The 25,128-nt window shown below is 46.6% G+C and overlaps 1 protein-coding gene and 1 non-coding gene across 4 annotated transcripts in view; one reads left to right on the forward strand and one right to left on the reverse strand.

Annotated features, from left to right (window-relative positions):
* The window catches only part of LOC105494438 (cannabinoid receptor 2), a 49,216-nt gene that overhangs the window by 18,318 nt on the left and 5,770 nt on the right, over window positions 1-25,128 (forward strand). The window contains exon 1 of one of the 3 annotated variants that reach the window (XM_011762842.3): window positions 9,099-10,275. The exons of the other annotated variants lie outside the window; for them this stretch is intronic. The gene's annotated coding sequence lies outside the window, so the exon portion shown is untranslated. Of the gene's footprint in view, window positions 1-9,098; window positions 10,276-25,128 lie in introns of those variants that run through there. 3 annotated transcript variants of the gene reach the window in all.
* Window positions 17,823-17,923, reverse strand: LOC112429069 (small nucleolar RNA U13). The gene has a single exon (XR_003021200.1). It is a non-coding gene; the product is annotated as a small nucleolar RNA U13 (small nucleolar RNA).

A 25,128-nucleotide genomic window follows, 5' to 3' on the forward strand; every position in this document is an offset into this window, starting at 1 on the left:
AATTGCTTGAAGCTGGGAGGAGGCGGCTGCAGTGAGCCGAGATCTTGCCACTGTATTCCAGCCTCCAGCCTGGGTGACAGAGCAAGACTCTGAAAAAAATAAAAAAAATAAAAATAATAATATAAAAAAAAGACCAAGCAAACAAACAAAAAACCCACTGCTGGTGCAGATGAACCTACTGAGAAGGAGGTTCTTGTGCCTGAGGTTACACAGCCATCAAGTTCCACCTGGGACTAGAACCAGCATCCTTCGTATCTCCTTGATCCAGGGCTCTCGTCATGACGGCAAGCTGGCAGGTGCTCCCTGGCACAATCTCAGTTCCCTGTTCTTACATCTCTAAAAGTTCTGAGCGGAGACAGGGTCTTCCCCCTCTGCTTTCCTGTCCCACCCTTCCCTCCTGCCTCTCACCTCCCTCTTTGACACTCCCCCGACCAGCCCAAGGGCACAACGAAGATGACAATTCTCATTGGTTACCAACTAGCAAAGAACTTGAGAAAGTGAGGAAAAAGCTCTAATGTGTACACATATATAGCATCTATATAAGCTATATAAGCCATTCATGGAGGGCTTAGTGTGTGGCAGACACTGTATCAGGCCTGAGCTAACTCAATTAGTCTTCATGCCTCCCCACCACTGTTGAGACAAGTACTACTTGTTACTCCTGTTTTACAGATGAGGAAACTGAGTGAAAGAGATGAATGAAGTGAGTGGCTTTACTTGAGAGCAAAAAGCTAATAATACTTGGCAGAGGCAAGATTGGAACTCAGTGCTATCTGACTCCAAAGCCCAAAAGCCTGATGGGCAAATCCTTGTGGGTGAGAAGGTCCGGACTCCACCAGGAAGGTGGGGAAAGGACTAAAGTCTAGGGCCTGGCAGGGCATGGTGGCTCATGCCCGTAATCTGAACATGAACTTTGGGAGGATCACTTAAGGCCAGGAGTTTGAGACCAGCCTGGGCAAAATAGTGAGACCCCATCTCTACAAAAAGGAAATAGTAATAACAATAACTCAGGGACAGCTAATGGTAGCAATGAAGGCATTACTGAGAAGAAATGGTCAGAAAAAGACAAAGTCAAAAAGAGAGAGAAAAGAGATGGGATTTGTCCCTGGAAATAAAGACAAAAGATTGTGCGTGGTGTCAGGGCCCCTCGCCCTGTGCAGAGTCATGCATTCAATCCTGCCTCTTTACCAATCTGACCTCATGACACGAGGATTCAAGTGTTGGCTGGGCGTGGTGGCTCACGCTGTAATCCCAGCACTTTAGGAGGCTGAGAAGGGGGGGATCACGAGGTCGAGGAATCGAGACCATCCTGGCCAACATTAAAAACCCCGTCTCTACTAAAAATACAAAAAATTAGTTGAGTGTGGTGGTGTGCACCTGTAGTCCCAGCTATTCGGGAGGCTGAGGCAGGAGAATCTCTTGAATCCAGGATGCGGAGGTTGCAGTGAGCCGAGATCGCGCCACTGCACTCCAGCCTGGTTACAGAGCAAGACTCTGTCTCCAGAAAAAAAAAAGAAAAAAGAACTCAAGTCCTGGCTTTGTCTGCCACTTGCTATGGGTTTTTGGGCAAATGACTTGCCACCTCTGAATCTATTTGCTCATGGAATAGTTGAGCAAAACCTGCCTCACATAATAGCTGTGAGCCTTCCCAGGCTGTGTAAGTTGTCAAGTATGTTATGAATGTGAGCATTATTAGTCCATTCTCTAAAAGAGAAGTTGCTGAAGTATAAGATAATTGAAAGAAGAAGAAGATGTTTTTGTTTTTTGTTTTTTGTTTTTTTGTGACAGAGTCTCGCTCTGTCGCCCAGGCTGGAGTGCAGTGGCCGGATCTCAGCTCACTGCAAGCTCCGCCTCCCAGGTTCACGCTATTCTCCTGCCTCAGCCTCCCGAGTAGCTGGGACTACAGGCGCCTGCCACCTCTCCCGGCTAGTTTTTTGTATTTTTTAGTAGAGACGGGGTTTCACCGTGTTAGCCAGGATGGCCTTGATCTCCTGACCTTGTGATCCGCCTGTCTCGGCCTCCCAAAGTGCTGGGATTACAGGCGTGAGCCACCGCACCCGGCCGAAAGAGGAAGAAGATATTTGAAAAAGACTCAACAAAACTGTCCTGTTGGCAGATTTCTTTTTTTTCTTTTCTTTTTTTTTTTTTTTTTGAGATGGAGTTTTGCTCTGTCACCCAGGCTGGAGTGCAGTGGCGTGACCGTGGGTCACTGCAACCTCCACCTCCCAGGTTCAAGCAATTCTCCTGCCTCAGCCTCCCAAGTAGCTGGGATTATAGGCACATGCCACCATGCCTGGCTAATTTTTTTGTATTTTTAGTAGAGACGGGGTTTTGCCATGTTGGACAGGCTGGTCTCAAACTCCTGACCTCAGGTGATCCGCCTGCCTCAGCCTCCCAAAGTGCTGGGATTACACGCATGAGCCACTGTGCCCGGCAGTGTTGCAGATTTCTAATTAGTCAGTTAATTTACCAAGTATTTGTTTGGAGATGGGAGGAGAGAAAGCAAAGCAACTGGATGGGATCCTAGGCTTTCAAAGAAATGGACAAGAGCATGGATTCCCGATGTCCCCAGCAAGTTTCTTTCTTTCTTTCTTCCTTTTTTTTGAGACAGAGTTTCACTCTGTTGCCCAGGCTGGAGTGCAGTGTCAGGATCTTGGCTCACTGCAGCCTCTGCTTCCCAGGTTCAAGTGATTCTGCTGCCTGGCTGATTTTTTAAAATTTAGAATAGAGATGGGGTTTCACCGTGTTGGCCAGGCTGGTCTCGAACTCCTGACCTCAAGTGATCCACCCTCCTTGGCCTTCCAAAGTGCTGGGATTACAGGTGTTAGCCACTGCACCTGGCCAAGTTTCTTTTCCTTCCTTCCTTCCTTCCTTCCCTCCTTCCTTCCTTCTTTCTTTCTTCTTTCATTTTTTTCTTTTCTTTTTTTTTTTTTTGAGACAGAGTTTCACTTTTGTTGCCCAGGCTGCAGTGCATGATCTCAGCTCACTGCAACCTCCACCTCCCAAGTTCAAGTGATTCTCCTGCCTCAGCCTCCCGCGTAGCTGGGATTACAGGCGAGCCACCATGCCCAGCTACTTTTGTATTTTTTACTGTAGAGATGAAGTTTCCCCATGTTGGTCAGGCTGGTCTTGAACTCCTGACCTCAGGTGATCCGCCTGCCTCGGCCTCCCAAAGTACTGGGATTACAGGCGTGAGCCACTGTGCCCAGTCTCTTTCTTCTTCTTTTTTTAAATTTGAGACAGGGTCTTGCTCTGTCACCTAGGCTGGAGTGCAGTGGTGCAATCATGGCTCACTGCAGCTTCAATCTCCTGGGCTCCAGCGATCCCCCACCTCAGCTTCCTGAGTGACTGGGACTACAGGCACACAACACCACGCCCAGCTAATTTTTGTATTTTTTGTAGACATGGAGTTTCACATTACCCAGGCTGGTCTCTAAGTCCTGGGCTCAGGTGATCTGCCCACCTCAGCCTCCCAAAGTGCTGGGACTACAGGTATGAGCCACGGTACCCAGCCCCCAGAAAGTTTCTTAACATTCCTGAGCCCCAATTTCTTCATCTATAAAATATGGAAAATAATAACAATAAGATTCTTGAAGGCTTGTTTTGAGATTTAAATGAGATAATGTGTAGAAAGTACTAGCACAGTGCCAAGCACTCATGGTTATCCCCAAGTCTTCTTTTCAGATGGCAATACTGGAACAAGAGAGAGTAGGTGGCTTCCAGATAGAGCCAGCTGGTGCCAGAGCCGGGGTTCAAACCCTGAGCACCTGAGATTCCGAACTCCGGACCCTTTTCTTTCCACCACATCCACCACTCCTGATAGTTCAATCAGGCAGCCAAGCTCCTGCTTAAATTATTTTTAAATAATTATTTAATCTGCACATACGGAACATAGGGATTAGTTTCCCCATTTACAGAGGAAGAAACTGAAGCTCAGAGAGTTTGAGTAACTTTCCCCAAGGTCACACAGCCTACCAGTGGCTGACCTGAGATTTGAACTCAGTGATGTTTCCTTCTAAAGCTGTGGCACTTAACCTTGACTAAAGTGGAAAGAGGCCTCAGACATCGTTTAGCTTAACTCTGTCCAGGAGAGAGGCTAGAGATGACGATGCAGAAGGAAGGTCCAGGAAAGGTCCAGGGAGACTGAGTGAATCTAGACAGCCTGGGTGGGGGTGATGATTGGTGAGTGGACAGCAGGCTGGGGATGGGATCCTTCAGCCCCACAGGGAAGACTGAGTTTCTCTGATAACCCATAGACATTTGAGAAAGGAACTATAGATAGAAGACCTTAATAACAATCCTTTGCTCTTAACCTATACATTACACATTATTTCCCTGTGTGTGTGTGTGCGTGTGACAGTCTCCCTCTGTCGCCCAGGCTGGGGTGCAATGGCGCGACCCGATCTCTGCTCGCTGCAACCTCCATCTCCCGGGGTCAAGTGATTCTCCTGCCTCAGCCTCTCGAGTAGCTGGGATTACAGGCACCCACCACCACTCCTGGCTGATTTTTGTAGTTTTAGTAGAGACAGGGTTTCACCATGTTGGCCAGGCTGGTCTCTAACTCCTGACCTCAAATGATCCGCCTGCCTTGGCCTCCCAAAGTGCTGCGATTACAGCATGAGCCATGGCGCCCGGCCTACATATTCTTCCTAAAAAGACTAGAGGTGGCTACATTTTAAATTGGGGCAGTTAAAATAAAAGCAAAGCATTAGAAACCACGAAAAGGAGTAATAAATAAATCAGGAACCAACCTTGAATGGCCCCGTGACTGCACTTCCACATTGCATTTAGCTCTGGGCTTGCTGGCAGCCGACGGAAAAAGCAGCACAGAAGTGGGTCTGAAGAAGCCTGCTTTTCTCCTAATAGACGTTCATTGATTCTACAAATCCATTTTAAATATGTAAGTGCTTACTTTGTGCCAGGCTTCATGCCAGTTCAGGTGCTGGAAACCCCAGGAGGAATTTATTAAAGGAATTGACTCGGGAACAACTCCTTTGCCAGCCCTTTTCATCTCTCCTCTAGGAAAGCTTCCATATTTTGCCTTATATCAATAAACCTCTCCTGGGACCTATATCACTAGAGAGATTTTAAGTTCCTTCCCTGCCCAGTGCTGTCCCACCTCCCCTGCCAAACCCATTTTAGAAGTGACTGTCCTGGTGGTCTGTTCACAAGGTCAAGAGCCCGGGCAGGCACCATCCTTCTAGTTCACACTCTGCTTCAGGGCTGCTGCTTGTGGTTCCAACCTCTTTCTGCAAGTCTGCTTCTCCGGGCCAGGAGCACTAGGGTGAGAAGTACTGTGAGGCTCAGGGGACAGGAGGACTTGGAGTGGTGAGAAGTGTCTGCCATGGGCTTGGGATTGAGGAGTGGAAGCTTGAGGCCATCAAATTGCCTTGCCTGGCTAGGCTGAGTTCCGGCTCCCCAAGACCGCTCTGCTCAGCTCTGGCTCCTCATCAAAAGACCTCCACTGAGAGTCCACTGTGGGGCTACCACTTTGCTAGGAGACACTTTTTTGGGCAAGTGGGATACAAAGATGACTGTACTCCCAGACCCAGATACTGCTCTCAAGACTAGGAGCTCACAGTCCAGGAAGCAAGATGTGGAACGGACACAAATAATACAAGGTAGACACTGGTCTGTGCAGTAAGAACAAGGGGACACCAGAGAACGCTTCTTGGAGGAGGTGGGTTTTGACATCAAAGTAGTTATAAAAAGAGTAAAAAAGAGGTAAGATTTGGGCTTTCTTTTTTTTCTTTTTGAGACGGAGTTTTGGTCCTGTTGCCCAGACTGGAGTGCAGTGGTGCGATCTCAGTTCACTGCAACCTCTGCCTCCCGGATTCAAGCAATTCTCCTGCCTCAGCCTCCCAAGTAGCTGGGATTACAGGCACCCACCACCACACTTGGCCAACTTTTGTATTTTTAGTCGGGGTGGATTTTCACCATGTTGGCCAGGCTGGTCTCGAACTCTTGACCTCAGGTGATCTGCCTGCCTCAGCCTCCCAAAGTGGTGGGATTACGGTGTGAGCCACCATGCCTGGCTGATTTGGGCTTTCAATATAATTCATAGGTTCACACACACACACACACACACACACACACACACACACAAAAGATTTGGTCAAAAAAACCCACAGTCTACAGTCCCAAACTCCAGAAAACTTTATTGCAACTGCAATCAAGGGCTACAAAGAACAGAGGGAGGCCAGGCGCTGTGGCTCACACCTGTAATCTCAGCACTCTGGGAGGTGGGCAGATCACATGAAGTCAGGAGTTCCAGACCAGGCTGGCCAACATGGTGAAACCCTGTCTCTACTAAAAATACAAAAATTATCCAGGTGTGGTGGCCCACGCCTGTAATCCCAGCTACTTGGGTGGCTGAGGCATGAGAATCACTTGAACCTGGGAAGTTGAGGTTGCAGTGAGCTGAGATCACACCACTGCACTCTAGCCTGGGCAACAGAACAACAATCTGTATCAAAAAAAGAAGAAGAAGAAGAAGAAGAACAGAGGGGGGACTAGGAGAAGAAATGTGGAAGGAAAGCCCCATGGCTGAACACAGCAGCGGGGGCACAGCCAGCTCGGGAGCAGGTCAAGAGGGTCACTTTGGTCTATTTCTTTTTTTTCTTTTTTTTTGAGACAGAGTCTCACTCTTGTTGCCCAGGCTGGAGTGCAGTGGTGTGATCTCGGCTGACTGCAACCTCCGCCTCCTGGATTCAAGCAATTCTCCTGCCTCTGCCGCCCGAGTAGCTGGGATTACAGGAGTGCACCACCACACCCTGCTTATTTTGTATTTTTAATAGAGATGGGGTTTCACCATGTTGGCCAGTCTGGTCTCAAACTCCTGACCTCAGGTGATCTGCCCGCCTCGGCCTCCCAAAGTGCTGGGATTATAGGCATGAACCACCTCGCCCAGCGGGTCTGTTTCTGATGGATCATTCTTGCAGGTTGAACAAGTTTTCCAAAATGTGGTGGTTTGTCTTCAGTGGTGGCAAAGTGTCAGCCGAGAATAAGTAGGGATGGTTCTATCTGCCTCAGCTCTCAGGCAAAGGTCAGGCATGACTGGAGGACAGAATCCTTTTTTTTTTCTTCTTCTTCTTCTTTTTTTTTTTTTTGAGACAGGGTCTCACTCTGTAGCCGAGGCTAGAGCACAGTGGCACAATCACTGCTCACTGCAGCCTTGACTTCCTGGGCTCAAGTGATTCTCCTGCCTTAGTCCCCCCAGTGGCTGGGACTACAGACATGCACCACTGTGCCCAGCTAATTTTTGTATTTTTTGTAGAGACAGGGTTTTACCATGTTGGCCAGACTGGTCTCGAACTCCTGGGCTCAAGTGATCCACCTGTCTGCCTTCCAAAGTGCTGGGATTACAGGCATGAGCCTCCATGCCTGGCACAGAATCCTGTAAGAATCCTATAAACTAACTCTATTAAGCATCTCCTGCCTTTGATTCGATACCTACTGTAAACCAGGTACAGTGCCATGAATTTGGTAAACTTCTATCATTAATCTGTATAATAATGTGATATGGATAGTATTTCTCCCAGTTTACAAATGAATGAAACAGAAGCTCAGAGAGGTGCAGTAACTTGCCCAAGGTCACACAGCCTGAAAGTTGAAGAGCTGGATTTTAATCCAGGAAGGTCTGGTTCCCAAACCTGTGACATTGTGATCCAACATGCTAAGTTTCCTGGAGGAGACCTTGGGAATCACCCCCATCAATCCAACTGCTTTGAAGACGAGAAAAGAAAGGCCCAGATGGTCAGGCAAGGTGGCTCATGTCTATAATCCCAACATTTTGGGAGGCTGAGGTGCAAGGACTGCTTGAGGCCAGGAGTCTGAGACCAGCCTGAGCAACATAGCAAGACCCTATTTATATTTTTAAAATAAAAATTAAAGAAAGAAAAGAAAGGCCTTAGCTAGGAAAAGGGACCTGCCCAAAGTCACTCAGTAGCAGGACAAGGCAAAGAACCTAGGCCTCCCTACTCCCATTTGGGGATAAAAATGATGAGGCTTGTGGCATCAAATCTCAGCTTCTCACTGTAGGTGTGTAGCCACAGGCAGGACATCATTCTCCTCCTTGCCTCCAGCTCTGAGAGATTTAAATATAGCAGCAACGTGAGGCCAGCTGCTACTGTGGCTTCTTTCACTTCAAGCTTTCACTTCAGGTCAGAAAAACCCCCAGGCACACCTTTTCTGAGCAGTTTCTCAGGTCCCAAGGTTCCCTTCCCAGATGCTCAGTATGAGCCAGGCTCTAGGCTACAGCCGGTAACACCAACCCCACCATGGATGCTCCCTGTGGGAAGTGCCATGTGGTTTCTGAACAGTGGTATTTTTGTTAGGTGAAGAAAGCACTTGGTCATGGTGGTTCACTTTTGTTTTCTTCTTTTTTTTTTTTTTTTGAGACTGAATCTGGCTCTGTTGCCCAGGCTGGAGTGCAGTGGCGCAATCTCAACTCACTGCAACCTCTGCCTCCTGGGTTCAAGTGATTCTCATGCTTCCTGAGTAGCTGGGATTACAGGCACCTGCCACCACTCCCAGCTACTTTTCGTATTTTTAGTAGAGATGGGGTTTCACCATGTTGGGCGGGCTGGTCTTTTCTAACTTCTGACCTCAAGTGATCTGCCCGCCTCAGCCTCCCGAAGTGCTGGGATTACAGGCGTGAGTCACCGCCCTTGGCCTTTTTTCTTTTTTAATCAGACAACCCAGAATAGGTTCAGAAAGATTCCTGCTTCTCTTTTCCTCTTACATCTGTACAGCATCAGATCACAAAATGTTTTTGCATGCATCAGTGATTTTTTTTTTTTTTTTTTTTTTTTTTTTGAGACGGAGTCTCGCTCTGTCACCCAGGCTGGAGTGCAGTGGCCGGATCTCAGCTCACTGCAAGCTCCGCCTCCCGGGTTTACGCCATTCTCCGGCCTCAGCCTCCCGAGTAGCTGGGACTACAGGCGCCCGCCACCTCGCCCGGCTAGTTTTTTGTATTTCTTAATAGAGACGGGGTTTCACCGTGTTAGCCAGGATGGTCTCGATCTCCTGACCTCGTGATCCGCCCGTCTCGGCCTCCCAAAGTGCTGGGATTACAGGCTTGAGCCACCGCGCCCGGCCATATCAGTGATTCTTAATATTCAGAACTCTGCTGGCACACTGATAAAAAGTGTGAATCCTTCTCCCCCCAACCAAAACAGGCACAGACATAAAGTCTTAAATATGCCTCGAAAGGACCGATACCCTCATCAAAGCCTACCCGTGGACCCAGGGTAAGAAGCTATGATGGAGGTCATCAGCCCATTTGGCATCTCAAGGAGAATGGCACAGGTATTGTTACTGTCATTTTACGGATGAGAAAAGGGGCTCAGAATGTTGAAGGGACTTGCCCAAAGTCACCTGATGAGCCATGGCAGAGGCAGAACTAGAACACTGTTCACTGTGGCAAACACTAAGTCTGTCTCTGTTGCAGGAAATTAAGGAACCAGAGAGACGGAACAAGGGCAGGAAAGTGTTTATTTAAGGTGTACACCGGCTCAGCAGACATGTGTCCTGAAAGTCTGAGCCCAGGACAAAGAAAATCAGTCCCCTTTAAGCATTTTGAGGCGGGCATTATGTGAAGCAGGAAGCAAGCTTACAGAAGCAAGAATAAAGGCTGTTGTGACACTTTTGCAACATGTCTTACATCTCTGGGAAAACTTGGTTTGCAGTTTATCCTTATTTGTCTTGTGACCTTGCAGCTGTGCAGGGGAGAAAGAAACAGGAGTTTATGGAGCCTACAAAATATGTGGAGGGTAGATGTGGTTAGTGTTTCTTGGGACAGACAGTTAATTTTATTTTAACTTTGGGGGGGCTGCTTACATTTTTTTTTTTAGCCTTGGTTAATATAGCAATTCATTTTATGGGCTTTTTTTTTTTACTATTACTATAATTTTTACTATTATTACTTATACCATTATTCTGTTATTTTCTTAATTTCCTGCTTCATCTCTGTGCTGGATGTTCAGACAGTCTTCGCCCTGGAAAAAGGCTCTGTCTAGAAGCCAGAGGTTCTGACTCCAAAAGGGATTTATATCTGTCCAAAGGGAAGACAGGGAGCTGGGTTTCCTGTTGCTCTGTGCATCCCATTGTCAGATGTCGGCTTGTTAAGACCTGCATCCAAATGCCTGCATTTCTTGCCCTTACCTACTTTGGATAATAACCACACATATTGGTGGCCATGCCAGGCCTAGATAAGACCTGAAGTCAGCCTCCATCAGCCCCAGCATCCCTCTTCTAGGCTGGATTCTACATGGGGTAAGCCATTTCCTGACTGGAAGAGGCTGTTTTCCAAGGGAAACAAGGGAAGAGAGTCCCTGGGTGGCAGGGGATGGGGCAGGGGGTTCCTAGCAGGGTTGCAGGGGGCCTCTTAGCCCCCTGAGCTGGAAACTTTCAGAAGTAGCCAGGTGAGGATATGGGAGCTGAGGAAGGCTTGCACTGTCTGCCACTCCCTAGCGACCAGGATGGAGAGGTGAGCTGGCACCTTTTTCTGTCTGAGCTCAGGTGTGACTTTGACACCACTCAACAAAAATTACCAGCCTGGCTAACATGGCAAAACCCTGTCTCAACTAAAAATTTAAAAATTAACCAAGTGTGGTGGCATGCACCTGTAATCCCAGCTACTTGGGAGGCTGAGGCAGGAGAATCGCTTGAACCCAGGAGGCACAAGTTGCAGTGAGCCGAGATCGTGCCACTGAATGCCAGCCTGGGCGACAGAGCAAGACTCTGCCTCAAAAACAAAAACAAGGCCGGGCGCGGTGGCTCAAGCCTGTAATCCCAGCACTTTGGGAGGCCGAGACGGGTGGATCACGAGGTCAGGAGATCGAGACCACCCTGGCTAACACAGTGAAACCCCGTCTCTACTAAAAAATACAAAAAACTAGCCGGGCGAGGTGGCGGGTGCCTGTAGTCCCAGCTACTCGGGAGGCTGAGGCAGGAGAATGGCGTAAACCCGGGAGGCGGAGCTTGCAGTGAGCTGAGATGTGGCCACTGCACTCCAGCCTGGGGGACAGAGCAAGACTCCGTCTCAAAAAAAAAAACAAAAAAAAAACAAACAAAAACAAAAACAAAACAAAACAAAAAAAAACAAGAAAACCCACAAAGGGTGTCTATCTCCAACTTCTCTGCATAGGGCCATCTCTATGCCTACTGCACAGGAGTTTTGCCTTGTGCCTCGGGATATGTGGATAATTGCAGCTCTGCTGCTCATATGTTGGGTGACCTTAGGCAAATTACATCCCCATTCTTGGACAGTTTTCTGGATGGCAAAATGATGGCGTTGGATTAGAAGAGAGGTTTTTCAATCTGTTCCTAGAGGAACCTGGGCTGCCTTGAAGAAAGGACATAGGTGATATGAAGCCCCCTGCAGTCAAGATAGGGCTTACTCCATGTAGAATCCAGCCTAGAAGAGGGATATTGCAGGGGGGTGGTGGCTGGCTTTGGGCCTCACCTAGGCCCGGCATGGCCACCAACACGTATGGTTATTATCCAAAGTAGGTAAGGGCAGGAAATAGGGGCATTTGGATGCAGGTCTTAACAAGGCAACATCAGAACGCACAGAGCAATAGGAAACCCAGCTCCCTGTCTTCACTTTGGACAGATAGAAATCCCTTTTGGAGTCAGAACCCCTGGCTTCCAGACAGGGCCATATCTACCTGTTATAAACAGGGGTCATGCAGATTGTAAAAAGCACCTTCCTCTTAAAAATTTTAAAGTCGTTGGGTTATAAAAAGGACTGACATTTATTGAGCTCTTATAGTGCTCCAGTCATATTATTCTTTTTTTTTTTTTTTTTTTTTGAAATGTAGTCTGGCTCTGTTGCCAAGGCTGGAGTGCAGTGGCACAATCTTGGCTCACTGCAACCTCCACCTCCTGGGTTCAACCAATTCTCCTGCCTCAGATTCCTGAGTAGCTGGGATTACAGGCGCGCGCCACCATGCCCTCAGCTAATTTCTGTATTTTTAGTAGAGACGGGCTTTCACAATGTTGGCCAGGCTGGTCTCAAACTCGTGACCTTGTGATCTGCCCACCTCAGCCTCCCAGAGTGCTGGGGTTACAAGTGTGAGCCACCATGCCCGGATCCCTTTTTTTTTTTCTGGGACAGATTCTCACTTTGTCACCCAGGCTGGAGTGCAGTGGCACAATCTCAGCTCATGGCAACCTCCACCTCCCAGGTTCAAGCGATTCTCCTGCCTCAGCTTCCTGAGTAGCTGGGATTACAGGCGCATGCCACCACGCCTGGCTAATTTTTGTATTTTTAGTGGAGATGGTGTTTCACCATGTTGGCCAAACTGGCCTCAAACTCCTGGTCTCATGATCCACCCGCCTCGGCCTCCCAAAGTGCTGGGATTACAGGTGTGAGCCACTGCACCCGGCCCAGGCATATTATTCTTAGCAACCTCACAGAGTAGGTGACCTAGCCCCATTTGAAGATGTGCCTAAGAATAATAATAATGGCAACAATGAGCACTTCCATGTATTATAGTAATTTATTTAAATACTCAGAAAACCCCATTTTACAGATGAGAAATGAGAAGACCGAGGCACTGGGTATTTTGAATGAGGTCACCGGCTAGGATTTAAACCTACATCTCCCTCACACTCATATTTGGGGTCTGTGCTATTCAAGACAACCCCTTTCCATCCAAGTAGATTTCATTAATTAATAGTTTTGTTTGTTTGTTTGTTTTTTTGTTAAGATGGGGGTCTTTCTCTGTCAACCAGGCTGTAGTGCAGTGGCATGACCATAGCTCACTGCAGCCTCCTACTCCCGGGCTCAAGGGATCCTCCCATCTCAGTCTCCCAAAGCTCTGGGATTACTGGTGTGAGCCACTGCACCCAGCCTCAGTTAATAGTTTTTGAAGCCGGGCATGGTGGTTCATGCCTGTAATCCCAGCACTTTGGGAGGCCGAGGCAGGTGGATGACGAGGTCAGGAGTTCAAAACCAGCCTGGCCAAGATGGTGAAACCCCATCTCTACTAAAAACACAAAAAATTAGCCAGGCGCGGTGGCAGATGCCTGTGATCCCAGCTACTCGGGAGGCTGCGGCAGGAGAATCACTTGAACTCAGAGGGCAGAGGTTGCAGTGAGCTGAGATCTCGCCACTGCACTCCAGCTCGGGCAACAAAGTGAGACTCTGTCTCAAAAAAAAAAAAAAAAAAAAAAAAGTTTTTGAGCACCTACTATGCAGCAGGCATTGTGCTGAGCCACTAAAGGTCCAGAAATAATAAAGCCTTAGTTCTGACCTCAACAAGCCGTGTGGCCTCAGCCCAGTGCTTTAACATTGCCGAGCTTTTATTATCTGTGAAATAGCAATAAGCATAAGTCTAATATGATAGAGTTGTGGGGATTAAGCTTGATGGTCGGCCGGGTGCGGTGTCTCACGCTTATAATCCCAGCACTTTGGGAGGCTGAATCGGGTGGATCATTTGAGGTCAGGAGTTTGAGACCAGCCTGGCCAACATGGTGAAACCCTGTCTCTATTAAAAATACAAAAGTTAGCTGGGCATGGTGGTGTGTGCCTGTAATCCCAGCTACTTGGGAGGCAGAGGCACAAGAATCGGTTGAACCCGGGAGGCGGAGGTTGCAGTGAGCTGAGATTGCACCACTACACTCCAGCCTGGATGACAGGGGGAGACCCTGTCTCAAAACAACAACAACAACGACAACAAAACAAAAACAAAACAAAACAAAAAACTAGATGGTGGCTGTGAAAAATATTTTGTGGAATTGAAATTCCATTCAAATGTTGGTCAGCGTGGTTAGTGGTCTAGTTGAGGTGAAAGACCAGTGCAGCACCAGTTATCATACATGCAGAGCGGGCCAGGCGCTTCAGGTGTGACTGCGGGATCTGGGAAGGCTTTACTAGGCAGGACATGAGCCCAGAGGGGAGGTCAGGAGGGAAGTAGGCCAGGGAAAGACCCCTGGTGCAAAGGCATGGAGGCAAGAAAACAGAACTGTTTGGGACCTGTGAGGCATCCAGCTGAGCCAGGCTGGGGAATGAGTTCTGATTGGCAGGCAGCTCTCCTGGGGTCTAGAGCTGTCCCACAAAGCTATGAGACACGTGGATAATTAAAAAATTTTCCAGCCGGACATAATGGCTCACGCCTGTAATCCCAGCACTTTGGGAGGCTGAGGCAGGCAGATCACAAGGTCAGGAGATCGAGACCATCCTGGCTAACATGGTGAAACCCCCTGTCTACTAAACACACACACACACACACAAATTAGCTGGGCGAGGTGGCGGGCATGTGTAGTCCCAGCTACTTGGGAGGCTGAGGCAGGAGAATGGTGTGAACCCGGGAGGCGGAGCTTGTAGTGAGCCAAGATCAGGCCACTGCACTCCAGACTGGGTGACAGAGCAAGACTCCGTCTCAAATTAAATAAATAAAATAAAATAAAATAAAAATTTCCATAGACATATTTAAAATTTTAAAAATAGGCCGGGCATGGTGGCCCACCCCTGTAATCCCACTTTGGGAGGTTGAGGCAGGCAGATCACCTGAGGTCAGGAGTTCGAGACCAGCCTGACCAACATGGTGAAACCCCGTCTCTACTAAAAATACAAAAATTAGCTGGGCATGGTGGTACATGCCTGTAATCCCAGCTACTCAGGAGGCTGAGGCAGGAGAATCACTTGAATTGGGAGGCGGAGGTTGCAGTGAGCCGAGATTGCACCACTGTACTCCAGCCTGGGCCACAAGAGCGAGACTCCATCTCAAAAAAGTAAAATAAAAATAAAAATAAACTGGTGAAACAAATTTTTATTTAACCCAATATATTCCAACATATTGTCATCTCAACCTCATCGATATAAAAAATTATTGAAGTATTTTATATTCTTCTGTTCAAAATTCAGTGTGTATTTTCTACCTATAGCCCATCTCAATTCAGAGAAGCCACATTTACAGCACAGCTCAGTTCTCATACTTAAAAAACTAGATCAGACCAGGTGCAAATGGCTCATACCTGTAATCCCAGAGCTTTGGGAGGGCAAGGAAGGAGGATCACTTGAGGCCAGGAGTTCGAGGTTGCAGTGAGCTATGATTGCACCACTGCACTCCAGCCTAGGCAACAGCCACACCCTGTCTCCAAAAGAAAAAATCTATTTGTATATATGTTCTTAATATTTATTTTTAAAGAAGTTTTAAAAATACATATATCTTTAAACTTTATAAAATAATATTGTGGGCCAGGCATGGTGATTCATGCAGTTTCAGAGACTGAGGAGGGAGGACTGCTTGAGGCCAGGAGTTCAAGACCAGTCTGGGCAACAAGCAAGCAAGACCCGGTCTCTATTTTAAATATCAGTTTTTTGTTTTTGTTTTTGTTTTTTTGTTTTTTGGGTTTTTTTTTTTTTGAGACAGAGTTTTTGTCGCCCAGGGTGGAGTGCAGTGGCGCGATCTTGGCTCACTGCAACCTCCCCCTTCTGCATTCCAGTGATTCTCGAGCCTGACTCTGGAGTAGCTGGGAATACAGGTGTGATCCACCATTCTCAGCTAATTGATTTTTTCTTTTTTTGTACTTTTAGTGGAGACTGGGTTTCACCATGTTGGCCAGGCTGATCTCAAACTCCTGACCTCAAGTGATCTGCCAGCCTTGGCCTCCCAAAGTGCTGGGATTATAGGTGTAAGCCACCATGCCTAGCCTCTATTTGAAATAATAATAGTAAAGTAATATTTTAAGTTTTAATACACTTAACTTTCAATTTTTCAATTGTAACTACTTTAGTGTTTAAGTATTTAATGTTTTGAGGAAAAATAATCACTAAAGTATACATAGCTGAGTGTGGTGGCTTGCACACCTCTAATCCCAGCACTTTGGGAGGCCAAGGCACGCAGATCACTTGAGGTCAGGAGTTCAAGACCAGCCTGGCCAACAACCCCATCTCTACTAAAAATACAAAAATTAGCCGGGCATGGTGGCAGATGCCTGTAATCCCAGCTACTCAGGAGGCTGAGGCACAAGAATCACTTGAACCCGGGAGGCAGAGGTTGCAGTGAGCCAAGATTGTGCCACTGCACTCCAGCCTGGGCGACAGAGTGAGACTCCGCCTCAAAAAAAAAAAAAAAGAAAGAAAGAAAAATACATAGTCTATAGAGAGGCACAGATGTTTCCTTTTGCCTCAGGCAAGGCTCGGTTTTCAAGTCCAGTCTGGGGAAATCCCTCCCGATTCTCTAAAATGCTATATTGCTGCCTGCAAGTTCTCTTCACTTTTATCTACTCGTAAATCCTCTAAACTCTCCTTAAGGAGTATGCTTTACAAGGGATTGGCCCAACACTGTGGGGTTTGTTTTTGTTTTTGTTTTTTTGTTGTTTGTTTTTTGGAGATGGAGTCTTGCTCTGTCACCCAGGCTGGAGTGCAGTGGTGCAATCTCAGCTCACTACAACCTCTGCCTCCTGATTTCAAGCAATTCTCCTGCCTCAGCTTCTCGAGTAGCTGGGACTACAGGCGCACACCGCCATGCCCGGCTAATTTTTTGTATTTTAGTAGAGACAGGTTTTCATAGTGTTGCCCAGGCTGGTCTCGAACTCCTGAGCTCAGGCAATCTGCCTGCTTCAGCCTCCAAAGTACTAGGATTACAAACAGGATTACAGTCGTGAGCCACTGCACCAGGCCTAACACTGTGTTTTTAAGATTCATCATTGTTGGCACATTTTCACCACTTCATGGTATTGCTTTGTATGGCTATATTACAAGTTACTTATCCATTTTCCAGTTGATGGACATTTAGAAGGTTTTTTTTCTATTTCAAAAATGCTAAAGAGAACATTTTTGTACATGCCTCCCTGGACACATATGCGGAAGTTCCTCCGGAACATACTCCTGGAACTGCAGTTGATGTATTGTCAACTTAACTGGATTTTGCCAAGCTGCTCTTCAAAGTGTCTATGCCAACTTACAACCCCATCGCAATGAAAGTTCTTTTGGCTCCACGCCTTCTCCAGCACTCAGTATTTCAGCCTTACTTTTTTACCAATCTGGTGGGAGTGAAACACATTTCTCTGTCTACTATTGAGGTTATGCATCTTTTCAAAGGATTATTGACCATTTCTCTTTCATGCCCTATATTTTTCTTCATTGTGGTTGCTCTCCTTTTTCCTTTACTAATCTTGCCTGTGGTCCTCTATTTTATAATTTTTTCAAACAGCCAGCTTTGACTTTGTCAGTTCTTTCTCTTCCTGTAGTTTTGCCATGTCATTAATTTCTGCTCTTATTATTTCTATCTTCTGCTTTCTTTGAATGTATGCCATGGCCCTTCTTCTAATTTCATGAGTTGCATGATGAGCTCTGGAGACTTTTTAATCTTGTAGTATGAGCATTTATTAATTTATTTATTGAGAACAAAGTCTTGCTCTGTTGCCCAGGCTGGAGTGCAGTGGTGCGATCTTGACTCACTGAAACCTCCGGCTCCTGGGTTCAAGCAATTCTCCTGCCTCAGCCTCCCAAGTAGCTGGGATTACAGGCACCGATCACCATGCTGGCTAACTTTTTTTTTTTTTTTTGTATTTTTAGTAGAGACAGGGTTTCACCGTGTTGGCTAGGCTGGTCTGAAACTCCTGACCTCAGGTGCTCCACCTGCCTTGGCCTCCCAAAGTGCTGGGATTACAGGCATGAGCCACCGCGTCTGACGGTATGAGCATTTAGAGCTGTAAATTTCCCTTTGCATACTACTCATATGAATCTCACACATTTTAATGTCTCACAATTTCATAGTCATTCAATGCCAAGTATCTTCTAATCTCCTTTATGACTTTTTGACCCATGAATTATTTAGAAGTGTGTCTTTTTTCCTTTTTTCGCACGTCGGCTGGTAACATGACAATGTCATCATAGGTTTGAGGAAGGAACATCTCACATATGAGCGTGAAAACCAGTCATCACGCTTATGAATTACAAAGGGATCCTGAGGTGTGTTTTTAAAGATCCATACCTGAGGCTGGGCATGGTGGCTCATGCCTATAATCCCAGCACTTTGGAAGGTCAAGGTGGGCGGATAACCTGAGGTGGAGAGTTTGAGACCAGCCTGGCCAATATGGTGAAACCCCATCTCTACCAAAAACACAAAAAATTAGCCAGTCGTGGTGGCTGGCGCCTGTAATCCCAGCTACTTGGGAGGCTGAGGCAGGAAAATCACTTGAACCTGGGAGGTGGAGGTTGCAGTGAGCCAAGACTGCTCCACTGCACTCCAGCCTGGGCGCAACAGAGTGAGACTCTGTCTCAAAAAAAGAAAAACAAAACAAAACAAAAACGCATACCTATGAACTTTGTTAGTGATTTTTTTTTTTTTTTTTTTTTTTTTTTTAAGACAGAGTTTTGCTCTTGTTGCCCAGGCTGGAGTGCAATGGCACGATCTCGGCTCACCACAACCTCCGCCTCCCAAATTCAAGCCATTCTCCTGCCTCAGCGTCCCGAGTAGCTGGAATCACAGGCATGCACCACCATGCCCGGCTAATTTTTTGTAATTTTGTATGGACGAGGTTTCTCCATGTTGGTCAGGCTGATCTCGAACTCCCGACTTCAGGTGGTCTGCCCGCCTCGGCCTCCAAAGGGCTGGGATTACGGGCATGAGCCACCGTGCCCAGCCTAGTAATATTTTTTTTTCTTTTTTTGAGACAGGGTTTCACTCTGTTGCCCAGGCTGGAGTGCAGTGATGCTCACTGCAGCCTCCACCTCCTAGGTTCAAGTGATTCTCCTGCCTCAGCCACCTTAGTAGCTGGGATTACAGATGTGTACCACTAGGCCCGGTTCATTTTTGTATTTTTAGTAGAGATGGGGTTTACTAGAGACAGGCTGGTCTCAAACTCCTGGCCTCATGTGATCTGCCCACCTTGGCCTCTCAAAGTGTTGGGATTACAGGCATGAGCCACCATGCCCAACCAGTAATTTTTAAAAATTATTATTATTTTTATTATTTTTTGAGACGGAGTCTTGCTCTGTCACCCAGGCTGGAGGGCAATGGCACAGTCTCGGCTAACTGTAACCTCTGCCTCCCGGGTTCAAGTGGTTCTCCTGCCTCAGCCTCCTGAGTAGCTGGGATTACAGGTGCCTGCCACCGTGCCCAGCTGATTTTTGTATTTTTAGTGGAGATGGAGTTTCACCATGTTGGCCAGGCTGGTCTCTAATTCTTGACCTCAGGTGATCCACCTGCCTTGGCCTCCCAAAGTGCTGGGATTACAGGCGTGAGCCACCGCGCCCGGCCTTAATTCTTAATTTCTTTTTCTTTTTTTTTTTTTAATGAGATGGAGTCTCGCTCCGTGGCCCAGGCTGGAGTGCAGTGGCGTGATCTCGGCTCACTGCAAGCTCCGCCTCCCGTGTTCACACCATCCTCCTGCCTCAGCCTCCTGAGCAGCTGGGACTACAGGCGCCCACCACCACGCCCAGCTAAATTTCTTTTTGTATTTTTAGTGGAGATGAGGTTTCACTGTGTTAGCCAGGATGGTCTCCATCTCCTGACCTTGTGATCCACCCGCCTCATGATCCACCCGCCTCGGCCTCCCAAAGTGCTGGGATTACAGGCATGAGCCACTGCACCAGGACTTTTAATTCTTAATTTCTAAATAAATTTTATATAGTCAGAATATATAACATGTTAATTTATATTTAAATTACATATATAAATTATAGGCCGGGTGTGGTGGCTCACACCTGTGATCCTAGCACTTTAGGAGGCGGAGGTGGGTGGATCATCTGAGGTCAGGAGTTTGAGACCAGTCTGGCCAACATGGTGAAACCCCATCTCTACTAAAAATACAAAAAAAAAAAAAAAAAAAAAGCCAGGCCTGGTGGTGGGTGCCTGCAATCCCAGCTACTCAGGAGGCTGAAGCAGGAGAATCACTTGAACTCTGGAGGGAGAGGTTGCAGTGAGCCAAGATTGCGCCATTGCACTCCAGCCTGGGTGACAAGAGTAAAACTCCATCTCAAAAAAAATAAAAACTAAAAATAATGAATTTTATATATTAGAAGGTGATAGTGGTATGGAAAAAATAAAGAATAGGTCAGTGTAAAGAGCTGGAGGTTGGGCTGGGTGTGGTGGCTCATACCTGTAATCCCAGCACTTTGGGAAGCCAAGGCGGGCAGATCACGAGGTCAGGAGATCGAGACCAGCCTGGCTAACATGGTGAAACCCCGTCTCTACTAAAAATACAAAAAATTAGCCAGGCATGGCAGTATGCGCCTGTAGTCCCAGCTACTGGGGAGGCTGAGGCAGGAGAAAGGCTTCAACCCAGGAGGCAGAGGTTGCAGTGAGTCGAGATTGTGCCACTGCACTCCAGCCTAGGTGACAGAGTAAAACTCCATCTCAAAAAAAAAAGAGTTGGAGGTTGGGATGAGTTAGGGTATTACATGGTGTAGTCAGGGTAGGTGTCATTGACGAAGTAAGATCTGAGCAAAGACTTAAAGAAGGTGAGAGCAAGCCAAGTCAATGTTGAGGGAAAGGTAATTGAGGAAGAGGGAACGGACCTGCGGCTGAAGAGAAGACTGATTAAGAAGCCAATGTGGCTAAAGCTGAGTCACCAAGGGAATCATAGTAGAAGGGACCATAACACTAAGGACTTTGGCTTTTACATAGTGGACTAGGGAGCTATGCAGGTTTGGGACAGAGGAATGACAAGATCCTGTATTTTTAAAGGATCACCCTGACTGCTGTGTTGAAACTAGATTAGAAATGGGCCTGGTTAAAAGCAGGGGACCCAGTTAGGAAGCTATTGCAGTAAACCAGATAAGAGATGATGCCTGTTTTTTTTTTTTAAGCCTAAAATTAATCAGTGTCTTTACCCACTTCCCAGACAAAGCTTTAACTTTGTTCATCCCTTTCTTGTCTTGCATTTTTGTCATTCACAATTTTATTTCTACTTTGTTTCTGTTTTTGTTTGAAACAAAGTCTCATTCTGTCACCCATGCTGGAGTGTGGTGGCACAATCGTAGATCACTGCACCCTCAACCACCTGGGCTCAAGCAATCCTTTGTCCTCAGCCTCCCAGGTAACTGGGAATACAGGCATATGTCACCATGCCTGACTAAATTTTTTTTTTTTTTTTTTTGAGACAGAGTCTCGCTCTGTTGCCCAGGCTGGAGTGCAGTGGCCAGATCTCAGCTCACAGCAAGCTCTGCCTCCCGGGTTTACGCCATTCTCCTGCCTCAGCCTCCCGAGTAGCTGGGAGTACAGGCGCCCGCCACCTCGCCCGGCTAGTTTTTTGTATTTTTTAGTAGAGACGGGGTTTCACCGTGTTAGCCAGGATGGTCTCAATCTCCTGACCTCGTGATCTGCCCGTCTCAGCCTCCCAAAGTGCTGGGATTACAGGCTTGAGCCACCGCTCCCGGCCCCTGACTAAATTTTTATTTCTTGTAGAGATGGGTTTTACCATGCTGCTTAGGCTGGTCTTGAACTCCTGGGCTCAAGCAACCCTCCTGCCTTGGACTCCCCACAGTGCCAGGATTTCAGGCATGAGCCATGTGCCCAATCTCCACTTTTGTTTTGTTTGTTTTGTTTTGTTTTTTGAGACAGAGTCTCATTCTGTCACCCAGGCTAGAGTGCAGTGGCATGATCTCAGCTCACTGCAACCCCTGCCTCCTAGGTTCAAGCGATTCTCCTGCCTTAGTCTTCTGAGTAGCTGGGACTACAGGTGCATGCTACCACAACTGGCTAATTTTTGTGTTTTTAGTAGAGATGGGTTTCACCATGTTGGCCAGGCTGGCCTCAAACTCCTGACCTCAAGTGATCCGCCCGCCTCAGCCTCCCAAAGTGCTGGAATTACAGGTGTAAATTACTCACTATTATCATTATTGTTTTATAAAGGCATTTGCTTTTCTTTACTCATATATTTGTCAACCTACTTACTCACTATTCTTTCTTGCCTTTCTTTTCTTCCCTTTGGGTTGAATATCCTTATAAAATGCACATTCTTTAGATGTTCCTTCAGTGAAGGTCTGTTAGTGAACAATTTTCTTTGAATTTTTTGGACTTCATTCTTGAATGATAGTTTAGCCAGGTATAAAATTCTAGACTCACAGTTTTTTCTTTACTTTTTGGCTTCTATTGTTGCTACTCAGAAATCTGCTCTTAAAATTAATTATAGTTCTCTTACAGGTAATTTGTCTTTTCATTTCTTATTGCCCTATATTTTTCTTTGTCTTTGGTATTCTGATATGTATGCTACATGATATACATGAATATGGAATGTGTTTTTAAAAATTCTACTTGGGGCTGGGCGTGGTGGCTCATGCCTATAATCCCAGCACTTTGGGAGGCCAAGGTGGGCATATCACTTGAGACCAGGAGTTCAAGCCCAGCCTGGCCAACATGGCAAAACCCCTTTTCTACTAAAAATACAAAAATTAGCTGGGCATGGTGGTGCACACCTGTAGTCCCAGCTATGTGAGTAGGCTGAGGCTGGAGAATCACTTGAACCTGGGAACTCTGTCTCAAAAACAAACAAACAAAAAAAAAATTCTGCTTGGGGTTCTCTGTGATTTCCAGATCTGAATAGTCTTATTTTTCATGGATCCTGAATAATTCTTTTTTTGTTGTTGAGGCAGGGGCTCATCCTGTTGCCCAGGCTATAGTGCAATGGCACAATCATGGCTCACTGAAGCCTCGACCTCCCTGGGCTCAAGTGATCCTCCCACCTCAGCCTCCCAAGTAGCTGAGATGATAGGCATGCCCCATCATGCCCAGCTAATTTTTGTATTTTTTTTTGTAGAGATGGGGTTTTTTCATGTTGCCCCGTCTGGATGGATAATTCTTTTCTACTACCTCTTTGACTATTGCCCACCACCAATTTTCTCTGTTTATCCACTCTAACACTCCACTGAGATATAAACTTTTTTTTTTTTTTTTTTTTTTTTTTTGAGACGGAGTCTTGCTCTGTGGCCCAGGCTGGAGTGCAGTGGCCGGATCTCAGCTCACTGCAAGCCCCGCCTCCCGGGTTCACGCCATTCTCCTGCCTCAGCCTCCCGAGTAGCTGGGAGTACAGGCGCCCGCCACCTCGCCCGGCTAATTTTTTTTGTATTTTTTTTAGTAGAGACGGGGTTTCACCGTGTTAGCCAGGATGGTCTCGATCTCCTGACCTCGTGATCCGCCCGTCTCGGCCTCCCAAAGTGCTGGGATTACAGGCTTGAGCCACCGCGCCCGGCCGATATAAACATTTTTACTCAATCCTTCATGTCTCTTAACTTCTCTTTCTTATTTTCCATCACTTCACTCCTTGTTCTGCATTGTGAGAAATTTCTTCAGATCTACATTCTTTTTTTTTGAGACGGAGTTTCACTCTTATCACCCAGGCTGCCATGTAGTGGTGTGATCTCAGCTCACTGCAACCTTTACCTCCTGGGTTCAAGCGATTCTCCTGCTTCAGCCTCCTGAGCAGCTGGCATGGTGTCCACCACCATGCTTAGCTGATTTTTGTATTTTCAGTAGAGACAGGGTTTCACCATGTTAGCCAGCCTCGAACTCCTGACCTCAGGTAGTCCGCCCACCTCAGCTTCCCAAAGTGCTGGAATTACAGGCATAAGCCATTGTGCCCAGCCCCAGATCTACTTTCTAAGTCAATGCTTTTCAGTTGTTCTGTTTTGCTCTTTAATTCATCCCTTAAGGGTTTCTTTTTGCAATGATTTTATTTTTCACTTCCAGAAATTCTACTTGAATCTTTTTCAGATCTACCCAGAAACAATCTCTCATTCTGTACTCATGTTTTTAATTCTTTATTGTTTTATATCAGACATATTTTTATAAGGTATACCCAATAATTATACAAAGTTCTTGAAAGTGTAATTCTACTGTCTGACATTTCTGCTGACTCTTGCTCATGTTTCCTTGCGCATTTTGCACTGTGAACTCAAATTTCATGGGCCTTTATATGTGGTACTCCTATACAACCTGTTTATAAAGCGAATCCCTCCAAATAAATGTTCAGTTTGCTTTCTAATAATGTCTAATAATAAACCATACAATATTTAGATTCCTGAGGATTTTTTCTTCAATATTTGGGACATATACTAAAAAGTTACTTCTTATTGACATTCAAATTTTTTTATTTTTATTATTTTATCTTTTATTTATTTATTTATTTTTTTGAGAAAAAGTCTTGCTCTGTCACCCAGGCTGGAGTGCAGTGGCACAATCTCGACTCACTGCAAGCTCCGCCTCCTGGGTTCAAGCAATTCTTCTGCCTTAGCCTCCCAAGTAGCTGAAACTACAGGCACCTGCCATCACGCCCGGCTAATTTTTTGTATTTTTAGTAAAGATGGGTTTTCACCATGTTAACCAGGATGTTCTCAATCTCCTGACCTCATAATCCGCCTACCTCGGCCTCCCCAAGTGTTGGGATTACAGGCGTGAGTCACCATGCCCAGCCAACATTCAAATTTAACTGGACTCCTATATTTTATCTAGTATAAAATGTTTTGGCCAGGCACAGTGGCTCACACCTGTAATTCCAGCACTTTAGGAGGCTGAGGTGGGTGGATCACCTCAGATCAGGAGTTTGAGACCAGCCTGGCCAACATGGCGAAACCCAGTCTCTGCTAAAAGTACAAAAATTAGCCGGGTGTGATGGGCACTTGTAGTTCTAACTACTTGGGAGGCTGAGGCAGAAGAATCACTTGTACCTGGAAGGCAGAGGTTGTAGTGAGCAGAGATCACACCACTGCACTCCAGTCTGGGTGACAGAGCAAGACTTCATCTCAAAAACAAATAAATAAATAAATAAAAAGTTTTAAAAAAGTTGTTTAATCTTCTGTAGTTTCTCTTCCCATCACTTGATGTGAAGCCAAATTCATATCTCCCATCCCCAAATGGTTGTTTTTTTTTGTTTTTTTTTTTTTGTTTTTTTTTTTTTTGAGACGGAGTCTCGCTGTGTCTCCCAGGCTGGAGTGCAGTGGCGTGATCTCGGCTCACTGCAAGCTCCGCCTCCCGGGTTCACGCCATTCTCCCGCCTCAGCCTCCCAAGTAGCTGAGACTACAGGCGCCCGGCGGGCCCGCCACCACGCCCGGCTAGTTTTTTGTATTTTTAGTAGAGACGGGGTTTCACCATGTTAGCCAGGATAGTCTCGATCTCCTGACCTCGTGATCCACCCGCCTCGGCCTCCCAAAGTGCTGGGATTACAGGCTT

This window comes from Macaca nemestrina, chromosome 1 (assembly GCF_043159975.1).
Source record: "Macaca nemestrina isolate mMacNem1 chromosome 1, mMacNem.hap1, whole genome shotgun sequence".
NCBI classification, from domain to species: domain Eukaryota; kingdom Metazoa; phylum Chordata; class Mammalia; order Primates; family Cercopithecidae; genus Macaca; species Macaca nemestrina.